This window comes from Ursus maritimus, unplaced genomic scaffold, assembly GCF_017311325.1.
Source record: "Ursus maritimus isolate PB19 unplaced genomic scaffold, ASM1731132v1 scaffold_5, whole genome shotgun sequence".
Lineage (NCBI taxonomy): Eukaryota > Metazoa > Chordata > Mammalia > Carnivora > Ursidae > Ursus > Ursus maritimus.
The window spans coordinates 60,492,172-60,504,217 of NW_024426663.1; positions in this window are offsets into that span (position 1 = coordinate 60,492,172).

A 12,046-nucleotide genomic window follows, 5' to 3' on the forward strand; every position below is an offset into this window, starting at 1 on the left:
TTTTTTTTTTTTTTTTTAAGAGTGGGAGCTTGAGAGCTTGACAGCATGCCCTGCTCCCGAGCCGGGGTGGGTGGGCGGGCAGTGGGAAAGGGAGAGGGAGAATCTTAAGCAGGCTCCACACCCAGTAAGGAGCCCAACGTGGGGCTTGCTGGATCCCATGATTCTGAGATCATGGCCTGAGCAGAAATCAGCGGTTGCTTAACCAACTGAGTCACCCAGACACCCCTGCATGCACAGCTCTGATAGGCGTTCTATGACAAAGTCATGGCTCTGATAGGAAATGCATAGAACCCTGAAATGTGGAACAGAAACGTTGGGTAGATTAATGTGAGAATTTTGAATTCCTGGATTCCCTTAAACCTTGAAGTTCAGCAGCAGCAGCTCTCTTCTCCTTCCTATATGAGAGCAACCTCTCCTTGATGGGAATCACTGCGAAGTCTTTCTGGAGGCAAGGGGCTCCAAAGATGATGCTTATCTTCCTCAAGATCCTCCCCTTCCCACCCGCACCACTGCCTGCAGACCAACAAAAAGGCTGAAGTCTCAGCACAGCCTGGGTGGGGCAATACAGATCCTGATCCCCAAGGACATGGCGTACTTGTTGGAAAAATACCAGGCCCTATGTTTGGAGGGGAACAGGGGTAACACGTGGGACTTTATTAACCTAGGAGCACTCTGTCATTATGCTGGGTTTAACCTCGAACCAAAGATACCGAAAAACATATCCATTTGCTTCTGAGATGGCTCTTTGGACACAGTTATGGCCTTCCTCAGATAAGCTGGAGATGCCAGAACTTTCTTGAAAGAAGACGGAAGGAGTCAGAAGGCTCAGGGGAGTGAGAGTGTCAGATTGTATCTATCATGCAAGACCAGAGAACCGATCACCAGATTGCATTCCCAAGGCAAGTCCTGAGGACACTCCCTTCTGTAAGGCAATACAAAATGCACAGGTGAGGATTCCTAGTGCCAGTGAAGGTGAGATTCTAGAATAGCAAAGGCAGGATGGTGACACAATCAACAGAGGAGGGGTGGAGGTCATTACAAGACAGAAGTAGCAACCAGCATGCTTAGTCTTATAGCCATGTGGTGATGGCGAGTTGACAATGGTGTTCCCAGGAGTTAAGTAAATGGACAAATGACCAGGTGTTACTTGACTTGTATAACAAACTGTCCTCCAAATGCAAGAGCTAGTAAGCAGAAGGCTGATGGATGCTGCCACAATGGGAAATAGTATTTTCTCATTAATTTCCCAGATTAGGCCAGTTCACAGTCTCAGAGCCTATTGACTGAAAAGGAGGCCAAGTCACTTTAAGGAAAAAACCACCTATACTGCCAAAAGTATGTATGATAATTGTTTCTCTAATCTCTTCCCACAAGGGATATGTGGCTATCTTAGTCTGCTCAAGCTGCCATAACAAAGTGCCACAGACTGGTAGGCTTCCACAACAGAAATTTATTTCTCATGGTTCCGGAGGCTGGAAAGTCCAAGATCAAGGTGCTGGCAGATTCAGTTCCTCATGAGACTCTTCTTCCTGGCTTGTAGACGGCCACCTCCTTCTTTTTCTTTTTTCTTTATTTTTATTCATATATTTGTCAGAGAGAGAGAGAGAGAGAGCACAAGCAGGGGGAGCAGCAGACAGAGGGAGAAGCAGGCTCTCTGCTGAGCAGGGAGCCCGATATAGGACTCGATCCCAGGACCCTGGGATCATGACCTGAGCTGAAGGCAGATGCATAATGGACGGAGCCACCTTCTTATGAGCTCCCTGGTGTGTCTTCTTCTAAAGGCACTAATCCCATCATAAGGGCCCCCCTCTCATGATCTCATCTAAACATAATTAGTCCTCAAAGGCCCCATCTCCAAATACGATTGAGGGTTAGGGCTTCCACATATGAATTTGGGGGAGACACAGTTCAGTCCATAGTGGTGATCTTTTACCAGAACAACTCTGGCCTGGAGAAAGGGAAAGTCCTAGACCTTTCAAGGGCTGTTGGATTCAGAGTATGAGCTAGCCTTGCTCCCAGGGGTTGGGAAACACCATCGTGATCCCCCAGTTAGACTGGAGGCTCATGAAAGCCAGGTGGTAAATGGAGTTCTCATTCAAACAGGGCTAATGGATGTAAAGATCCATACTGTTGTGGTCCCTAAGTGTATACCTGGTCCCTAAGTACATAGCTGGGATAGCTAGGCTTACAGCTGGCAAGAACCTAATATTTACTCTCTGCCCTATTAAATAAGAACTATTATGGTAAGTAGGGACAAACAGAAGCTTCTAACATGCCCACATTTTTTTTACCAATTTATTAAATCAGAAGTAATACCACATCCTGGGAGGAACTGAGAGATTAGCACCAACATCATGGATTTTCTCTTCAAAATCCTTCAGTAAGGAGAATCAAAAGTTATTCACTTTTCTGTGGGATGAATAGCAGTACATATTCACTTTCTTTTTCTTTTTTTTTTTTAAAGATTTTATTTATTTATTTGAGAGGAAACAAGAGGAAGAGAGCACAAGCTGGGCGAGCAGCAGAGGCCGAGGGAGAAGCAGATGCCCTGCCGAGCAGGGAGCCGGATGTGGGACTCCATCCCAGGACCCTGAGATCATGACCTGAGCCGAAGGCAGACACTTCACCTACTGAGCCACGCAGGCACCCCCATATTCACTTTCTTGCCCCTGGGTTGTGTCAATTCTCCTATTCTCTGTCGCAATATAGTACTTAGTGATTTTTGGCTACCTTGATATTCCCTAAAATATCACGATAGCCACTGTATTGATGACATAATGCTAATACGACTTAATGAGCAAGAATAAACAAGGACCCTAGATGTCCTAGTAACACACACACATGCCAGAATAGGAGGAATAAAAAGTATGAAGATTCAGGGCCTTCCACACTTGTGACATTACCCTTTACCTTTTTGTTCTGGAATGACTTAAATGTATATAAAAATAGACAAAGTAGAAAATGAACCCTTAGACCCACCATCATGGCCAATCTTATTTCATCTATGTCCTCATTTGCTTCATCCATCCCATATTATTTTGAAGCAGGTTGGTAAAGTTATTAGAGAACCAGACGTATGGAGTATGCCAGGTGATCCCCTGCAAGGTAAAGTCAAGTTGTTGCACCCTGTACCCTCTACCAGTAATAAAGACATAGTGCTTGGTGAGGATACTAGTCTGACCCATTTATTGGGTGCCTTGGAAGGCTCCCAGCTGTGAATGAAGCCCAGAGCAAGAGAGAGCAGTGTGTCCAACTATAGTACAAGGTTCCCTGCCATTTGGTCCATATGACCCAGCAAAATCAATGGTGCTAGAAGTGTTCGTGGTGATAAGAACGCTGGGTAGTCTCTGATAAGCTGTAATAAAAGAATTTCAGTACAGACCTCCAGAGTTCCAGAGCAAGGTCATGTCTTCTGTAGCAGAGAGTTATTTGTCTTTTGAAAAACAGCTATTTGGGGGCACCTGGGTGGTTCAGTTGGTTAAGTGTCTGCCTTTGGCTCAGTTCATGATCTTCTTGGATGGAACCCTTCATTGGGCTCCCTGCTCAGAGGGAGTCCGCTTCTCCTTCTCCCTCTGCCCCCCTCTCTGCTTGTGCTCTCTCCCTCTCTCTCTCTCTCTCAAATAAATAAATAAATAAGTAAATAAAATCTGAAAAAAAATATCTCTGGGCATTGGTAAATGTCCACTGGCGGGGGGGGGGGGTTATATCACCCCTAGTTAAAAAACACTGACACAAACCAATGTTTCCCTTTCCACTTGTCTCTCTTTCTCCTCTTCCCTGGCTGGGAGGTTGCCACTCCGTGCGGGGCATCATTACCAGCCTACTTATAACGGTAATGGGCTCCTTAACCCGTTTGAAAGGAGAGTGTTCTAACTATGGAATCTCTCCCTTCCAAGTGTGCCTTCCATCTGGGAATGGACTGAAGGGAACAGGAGTAAGGGACTCAGAGAGTGAAATAGAGAAGAAAAGCTACTCGGAGGGTACAGCATAGGGTTGTTCACAGTTGTGGGAGACTGGAGGACGGTGTCTCAGAAATGCCTGTCTCAGGTTCCCCAGTAGGCAACATTCATTCATAGGTTTCTATCCCTCATTGGCTCAGGGGTGCCGCTTTGGGGGTTAACTCCCCCACACTTTCAGATTGCTCATGTGTGAATATTGAGCAGGTTTCTGTATGTGTTCCATGCCTCAGTGTCAGAGCTGGCCAGGAGCAGCGAGTGGGAAGTGAGCGGCGCACTGAGATTGGGCCCGCTCGACACCAGTGGCTGCAGTGAGCAGGAGGCCCGCGGGGTCAGAAGCAGCGACGGGGAGGTGCCCTATTCGGTCATCTGAGCCCTATACGCCTGGGGAGGATGCGGCCTGTGCTGCCCCTCACTGGGTACTGCTCGGGAGCAGGAGGGAGGCAGGCCCCGGGGCGGCCTCGCTAATAAGGTGAACTGCTTCTGCTCATTCCGGCCAGGACGGTCTACAGTCAATAAATTTGGTTCCGTGGGCCACCTCCAGGCACAGGAACAGTCTGATCCAGCTCAGACACTTGCTCATGTGAGCACTAAACCAGGAGTGGAGGAAGGCAGAGGGATGAAGTTGGAAAGGTTGGCAGAGGCTACACCATGCTTGACCTTAAACATTCTTAACTGTTACTTGGTGTTAGGTTTAATTCTGAGGCCAAGGAGACTGGGAGCAAAGCCTGATGAGATTTGCGTTTTAGAAAGTTCCCTCTCTCAAACTCAATACGTGAGAAACAAATAAACAAATCATAAAATGGGCAGAAGATATGAACAGACACTTTTCCAATGATGACATACAAATGGCTAACAGACACATGAAAAAATGTTCAAAATCATTAGCCATCAGGGAAATTCAAATCAAAACCACACGAAGATACCACCTTACGCCAGTTAGAATGGTAAAAATTGACAAGGCAAGAAACAACAATTGCTGGAGAGGATGTGGAGTAAGAGGATCCCTCCTACATTGTTGGTGGGAATGCAAGTTGGTACAGCCACTCTGGAAAACAGTGTGGAGGTCCCTTAAAAAGTTAAAAATTGAGCTACCCTATGACCCAGCCATTGCACTACTGGGTATTTGCCCCAAAGATACAGACGTAGTGAAAAGAAGGGCCATATGCACCCCAGTGTTCCTAGCAGCATTGTCCACAATAGCCAAATAGTGGAAGGAACCGAGATGCCCTTCAACAGATGACTGGATTAAGAAGTGGTGGTCCATATATACAATGGAATATTACTCAGCTATCAGAAAGAACGAGTTCTCAACATTTGCTCCAACATGGACGGCACTGGAGGAGATAATGCTAAGTGAAATAAGTCAAGCAGAGAAAGACAATTATCATATGGTTTCTCTCATCTATGGAACATAAGAACTAGGAAGATCGGTAGGGAAAGAAAGGGATAAAGAAAGGGGGGGTAAACAGAAGGGGGAATGAAGCATGAGAGACTATGGACTATGAGAAACTAACTGAGGGCTTCAGAGGGGAGGGGGATGGGGGGATGGGGGAATGGGATAGGCTGGTGATGGGTAGTAAGGAGGGCACGTATTGCATGGTGCACTGGGTGCTATACGCAACTAATGAATCATCGAACTTTACATCAGAAACCAGGGATGTACTGTATGGTGACTAACATAATATAATAAAAAACATTAAAAAAAAAAGTTCCCTCTGGTGGCCAAACTGAGAATGCAGGGAAGGAAGCTTGGGTGGAGGCAGGGACGCCAGGGAGACCGTGGTAGGTGTTGGAGAGGGTGACGGTGGTGGCCAAGCAAGAGATGGACTCTGCAACTGTTACGGAGGTGGTGGGACAGATTTTGATGACTCGAGGGATGTGGGCATTAGGGAGGGAGAAGAGGCAGGGAAGATGCCTCATTTGGGGTGTTGTTTTTGTCTAAGATGGAAGCAGAAGAGTAAAAGCAGATTTGAGAGAAGATGGGGAGATGGGCTTGGGATGTTTTGAGTGTGAGGTGTCCTTGGGACATCCAGGTAGACGTGCGCAGTCAGTCAGAGGTCGGGGCTGGAGGTACCTATCTGGGAGTGCTCATGATGGCAGAGTTCTGGTCACCCAGGAGTGGAGCCAGTCAGGGTGCCTGGCTGCAAGCAGACTCAGAGAATTGATGGGAAAGCTGGACATCTGGCAGGTATAAGCAGAAACCCGCCATGGATGCAGCTCTGGGTGCTGGGAAGTAAACAAACCGAAGTGGAGTCCAAGTAGGACATTTGCTTTTAGATTGAGCTTAGAGAAAGAACTCCCCCTTGCCTGGGCTAGGGTGTCCTTTGTTCTCTGTCCCCCCAAACCAAATGCAGTGGATGAGGTAGGACTACAAAAGGATGGCAGGGGCAGTTTGGAAGGGGTCTAGCTATTACACATCCCAAACAACCCAAGCCATTCTAGAGAATGAGCTTCTGGAGAGGCCGGGAGGAGTTGGGCCAGAGCCATGAGGCAGCGCCTGCCTCAGCGACTGGCAGGAGAGGGGCAGGAACATGGGATGAGAAAGCACAGCCTGAGGGGCTGAGGGGCAAGAGGCCGTTCCCACCCAGGAATCTCTCTGTGGGTGACGAGGGTGGCTCCAGTGGTCAGAGCAAGAGCTCTGGGAGCTGGAGGGGGCCATTCCCAGCTCTCTCAGTAGTGCCAAGAATCACTGAGGAGTTGGTGAGCAGCCAACAGCTGTTCAGCAGGAGTCGTGACCTGACTCCAGAAAGAGGCCTGGGGGTAGGTTCACGCATGGCACAATTTATGACGAGATGTTTGGACACCAGCCTCATCTACACTCAGACCTAAAGCTTCAGGGGTCACCTTGGTTCAGCCCAGCTTCCACCATCCCATACCCCATGGAGGGTTGGAATCTCAGCCCTGTGTGAGGAGAGGATGAGTCTGAAGCCTGCACTCTGGCCTCTTCTAGAGACCTTGCCAAGCAGAGACAGATTAGCACCCTTCAGAAGTGACCAGTCACCAGTCAGAGTCACCAGATCCTTAGTAGGGCAGGCAATGTTCTCCAGGGAAAATGAGTACTTGCACTAGGTGCCCTTGTCATCAAGATTAGCTAGCCAGTATGTGACACTGGCAAGTGTCTCAACATTCCTGAGCTCAGCCATAAAATGTGGATAAGAACTCCCTTTCTGGTTGATGTGAATGAGGATTAAAGAAGAGTAATATCAGTTCACCAAGGACTTGGGAATGAAGGCCTGGGACACATCAGCTCTTGTAAGAGTTATTATCCAGCACGCATTTCTTCCTCTAAGTCTGTGGCTGTGCTCTAGGTGCCCATGAAAACGTGCGCTTACACCAAGAGTGCCCTGGACAGCGGCTGAATGTTGTTCTACTGCTGCCTTTCTTGGTGAAGATGTGTGTGGGAGCAGTGCTTCAGCCTCTGAGCTTGGCCAACCAGGTCCGACTGGGGAGACAGACCCCCTCACAGGGCTGGTCAGTCAGGTTTCTGAGTTGCATGGCTAAGGCTGACCCCAGACGCTGCAGGAACAGGTGAGGCTTCTGGCAGCCTCTCCTGGGATTTCTGGCCTCTGCCTTCAACCACAAGTGGTTGCAAATCATTTGTTAGATAGGAGCAAAGAAGAAATCGGATTTCTGTGGGGAATCAAATAGAGTTTCCCACTTGTGGTAGAGGGGGCATGGGAGGCCAGTCCTTGCTTGTTAGAGAGTCCCCTTTATTATCCTCAATCCTTTTTAGACTTCCACCTCCAGTCAGAGGTGCTGAGGAATATTGTATGGAAAATACTGAATATTATGAGGGAAAATGATAAATCAGGAAATTATATGGAGTTGTGAAGACAGGTCAGGGGCTGGCTGGGCTCCAATGGCAAGAAGCTGTTGTTACCCTGGGTAAGAGTGAGCAGTTGAAGATGGAGCTGGAGTGCAGGTAAGCCAGGCAGGGAGACCCAGAGGCCAAGGAGGGGGCAGAGCGCTCCCCAGGTGGGCAGAGGGACTCTGGGCCCACAGCCTAGTCATCTGGGCATCACAAGGTAGGTCACAATATCCCCCAACTCAGTTATTCATTGGCTGTGAGCTCAGTGCCAGACCATTGTGCCCCCTGGAGTGAGTGGCTCAGTCCTTGGCCTGGAAGGAAGGGCTGGCATGAACTGACATTTCTCCTGCCCTCAGCCCTTTCTTTGGATCTCAAGAACAAAGGTGGGGCAAACAAAGCTTGTCACACAGAGAACTAAAAAGAAGGACCCCATTTTCATTTCAAGCTCCTTGGAAGGTCCAGGAAGGCTGCAGGAATCTGGAGGAGAGCTTGGTGAATTAAACCTATAGGTCAGCACGACTGCAGTCATGGCATGAGGCAGGGCTGCCAGCAGGGATCAGCAGGGGCTGCAACCTCGTGTGGCCTTGGGGGCTGGGATTGGGAGTTTAGAATTTGTCCTGAGACCAATGGGGAGCTATGGATGCCTTACTAGACAGGAGTGACATAATCAAAATCACATTTTAAAAAGCTCCCTTTGCTGCTATGTGGAGAAAGGATTGAGGGGCCAGACAGAAGATAGAAAGGTCAAGCAGGAGGCTATTACAGCACCCAGGCAAGAGAATGTGGGAGCCTGGACCAGGGCTGGAGCTATGGAGGCAGAGGGAAATGGGCTAGTTAGCGATTAGTTAGGGATGAATGCAGTCATGCCTACCAACTGGTCTCCCTGCTTCCACCTTTGCCCCTTATAGTCTATTCTTCATAGAGCAGTCAGAGTGATCCTGGTTAAAACATAAAAGTCCAGGTCATGCCACTCCTCTGGCTTCTCATCTCAGAGCCAAAGTCCTTCCCATGGCTTGCAGGGTCCACAGAGTCAGCTTTACTTCCCCCACATCTCTCGGGCCTCATCTACTGCTCCTGGGCATATCACTTACACTACTCTAGCCATTTCTTCACTGTTCTTAGAACACGGCAAGCACACGCCTCCTCCCCAGCCCCACACAGCACCTTTGTATTTCCTCCTCCCTCTGCCTGCAATTTCCCCCAGATACCCACACAGATGCTCCCATATCACTTCAGGTCTTTGCTTAAATGTCACCTTATCTGTGAGATCTTTCTCAGTTCCCTACACAAAGGGATCACTAATTCTCTACTGTAATACCTGATTTACTTCTTTTATGGAAGTGCTTATAATCTGTACTTACTTTGTATTTGTTCAAAATGTTTTCCACATATGAAGCACAACGCCTGGAACATAGTAGATTCTTGGCAAATAATTAGTTGAATGACTGAGTTGAGGCTGAAGATGCCAGAGGGAGGCTGAGGATATTGGAGGGATATAGTTGCGCTCTGGGTCTTATCTCCCTAGAGGGTTTAGGAAGTATGCCAGCAGAAACCAGTACAGCAAGGTGAGGAATTAGATGGTGGGAGGCATGGAGGCCTAGAGTGTGTGTGTGTGTGTGTGTGTGTGTGTGTGCACGCGTGTGTAGGGGAGGGGGTGCAGGGTGCTGCCCCTAGCAGCCTGGGGTCTGGGTAGGACAGACGTAGGTCTGGACCAGGCTCTGACAAAGGAAATAATAGGTTGTGCCCAGAAGCATGGGGTGGGAATGGAAGCGGTGGGGTAGAAGTCATGTGGATGGGAATTACTTACTCTGCCTGGGGATGTGTGGGCCAAGGCTTTGTTCTAAGGGAGGGGACCATAGGGGCAGTGGAGTTGGGCCTTGAAGAGTGAGTAGGGATTTGCTGGATGGAGAAGAAATAAAGTCATTTTGAGTTTCAGAGAAGATCTGAGAGGTATGAAAAGACAGGGTGGTATGGTGTAGCAGAGGAAATGAGACCAAGCAGTCAGCAACATCAGCCCAAAAGGCCTGAAATGCTAGGCCTACAATTGATAGATCTGGGACTCTATCCTGAGGGCTCTGGGGGCCATGAAGGGGTTCATGAAACAAGGGAGTAGGAGAATGCCCTGAAATAGGCCCCAGAAATGGTTAGGAGGCAGATCCCCAGATACAGTGATGGGTAGGATGTGAGGGCGGGGTGAGGGTGCAGATGATATCCAAATCTCTGGTTTGAAGGCCTCTGAGGTAACGACCTGAGAGAGGGGCAGTTTTGGGATCAGTAATGAGCACTGGGTCTGAGCCAGGTGGGCTGGGGTACTCTGAATTGGGGATCCTGGACCTGTGTCTCCTCCCGAGAGTCTGCTGCTTGTCTCAGAACTGGCACCCTGGATCACAGACACCTTGTGCCACAGTCACTCTCTGCACATCCCGGGATTAAGGCTAGTACAGGCGGCTGGTGGCTCTACAGCGGCGGGTGGGAACGGGGAACCTAGCCTCTGCGAGTGTGAGCCTGGCCGAGCGGTGGGGGCCGGTCCCTGTGGCTCCGGTATTTATTTTTCCGCCTGCCCCTGCGTCTAATGGCTTTCCTGGCTGCCCGTCATCCTTCTGCTCCCGCCTAGCACGGGGTGGGGCCCGGACTTTGTCAGCGGGCGAGGCGGGTGTGGAGGAAAGGGCAGAGGCCTCCACCGCCCCCCGCCCCGACTCCCGTGCGGCCGGAGGTGGCGAGAGTGAGCGGGTGCGTGCGTGCGTGCGTGTGTGTGTGCGCGCGCGCGGCCAGGACGCTCGGTCCGCTCCAGACTCTGCCCTCCTGCTCACCGACTGACCCCTCGCCGAGCAGAAGGGGACACGGGCGGGGCGGGGCCCGAGGTCGTCCGCAGGACCGGGGCCCAGGACTGCAGCCCTCTCCTCGCCTCACTTCTCAGGGCGCACCTGCCCGCTGCCCTGGCCTGGGCGCCCTCAGGGAGGGGAGGAGTCGGCGGGAGGAGCCTTTGGACGGCGCCTCTCAGAACGACTTAAAGCAGGAACACAGTGTCTACGAGAAGAAAGCAGAAATAAAAATTTACTAGATTATGTACACAACCCCTGAAAAAATGCAGAGTAAGCACCGATCACATTATTCTTCAGGAGGACAGGGCAGTTCTTACCAAGTGAGTGTATAGAGACAGGGTCACAGTTCAGAAACGTTGGTTTTTCCAGAGCTTGACATACTGAGTCTAAATCTTGAGAATTGGAAATGTACAAGAACAGCCTTGACAAGTTTGCAAATGAAGAACAAGGAGAGATTGGCATATTAAACTCTAAAACAGTAGTAATTAAATCAAGGTGATGGTGTCAGTGGAATCGAGGCCAGCAACAGAGACTCTTAGAAAAATATGAAAAGGTCCTATGGAAAAATCAGTGAAGAGTTTAGGGCAATTCACGCAAGAACTCTTGGAGGGAGAAGACCATCCTGTTCCCCACTGTTCAGTCAGGGCCCAGCAGCAAACAGAAGAAATATTTGTCAAATGAATGCACATCACCGGTAATCAGAGGGGTGCAAATTAAAGCAAGTACGTATCTTATTTTACTTATCAGATTGCCAAAAATGAAAAAAAAAAAAGATAATATCCTGTGTTGGCAAGAGCATGAAGGAAAAAGGTACTGTCATGTGCTGAGGGTAAGAGTGTGAACTGATAAGTCTTTTGTGGTTTGCAATAGTAAAAAACTGAAAATAGCACAAACGTTCATTAGTCGGGGCTCCCTAAATAAACTGGGACTAAGTAAATGAGGCTGCTTCTGGCCAGGAGCATGCTGTGGAGAACGCAAATCCATGTGACCTGGTGTCGGGGACAGTTTGTTGCGTGTGAACAGCCGTAATTCACCAACTCTGATACCATTTATATTTTCAAAAAGTGCGAGTCTGTGCCGGCTTCTGCAATAGAGCCGTGAAAGGCTCCAGGTCACCCCACCACTCTGTAACCGCCAGGCCTCGGAGAAGAGGGCCCTAGGCCATCTTCCTTTCTCCCTCCACCCCCACCCCCTCCCCGCCTTCTCTTGTCTCTCACTGCCCCTCCCCGGCACTCTCCAAGCGCGCCCCCTGCTGGGGAGAAGAGGAGAAGGGGAAAGAAAAAGGGGTTGGGCAAGAATAAAGTGGGCAGGGGGCAGGGGGCAGGGGGCGGAAGAGGAGAGAGGGAGAAACCCGTGACAATGCCGCCGAGAAGACCAGGAGGCAGATGACCGCCCACGGCAGTCCCGGTGATCTTCCCACGCTGCGCAATCCTTCCTGCAGCTGCTAGGGGCTGCCC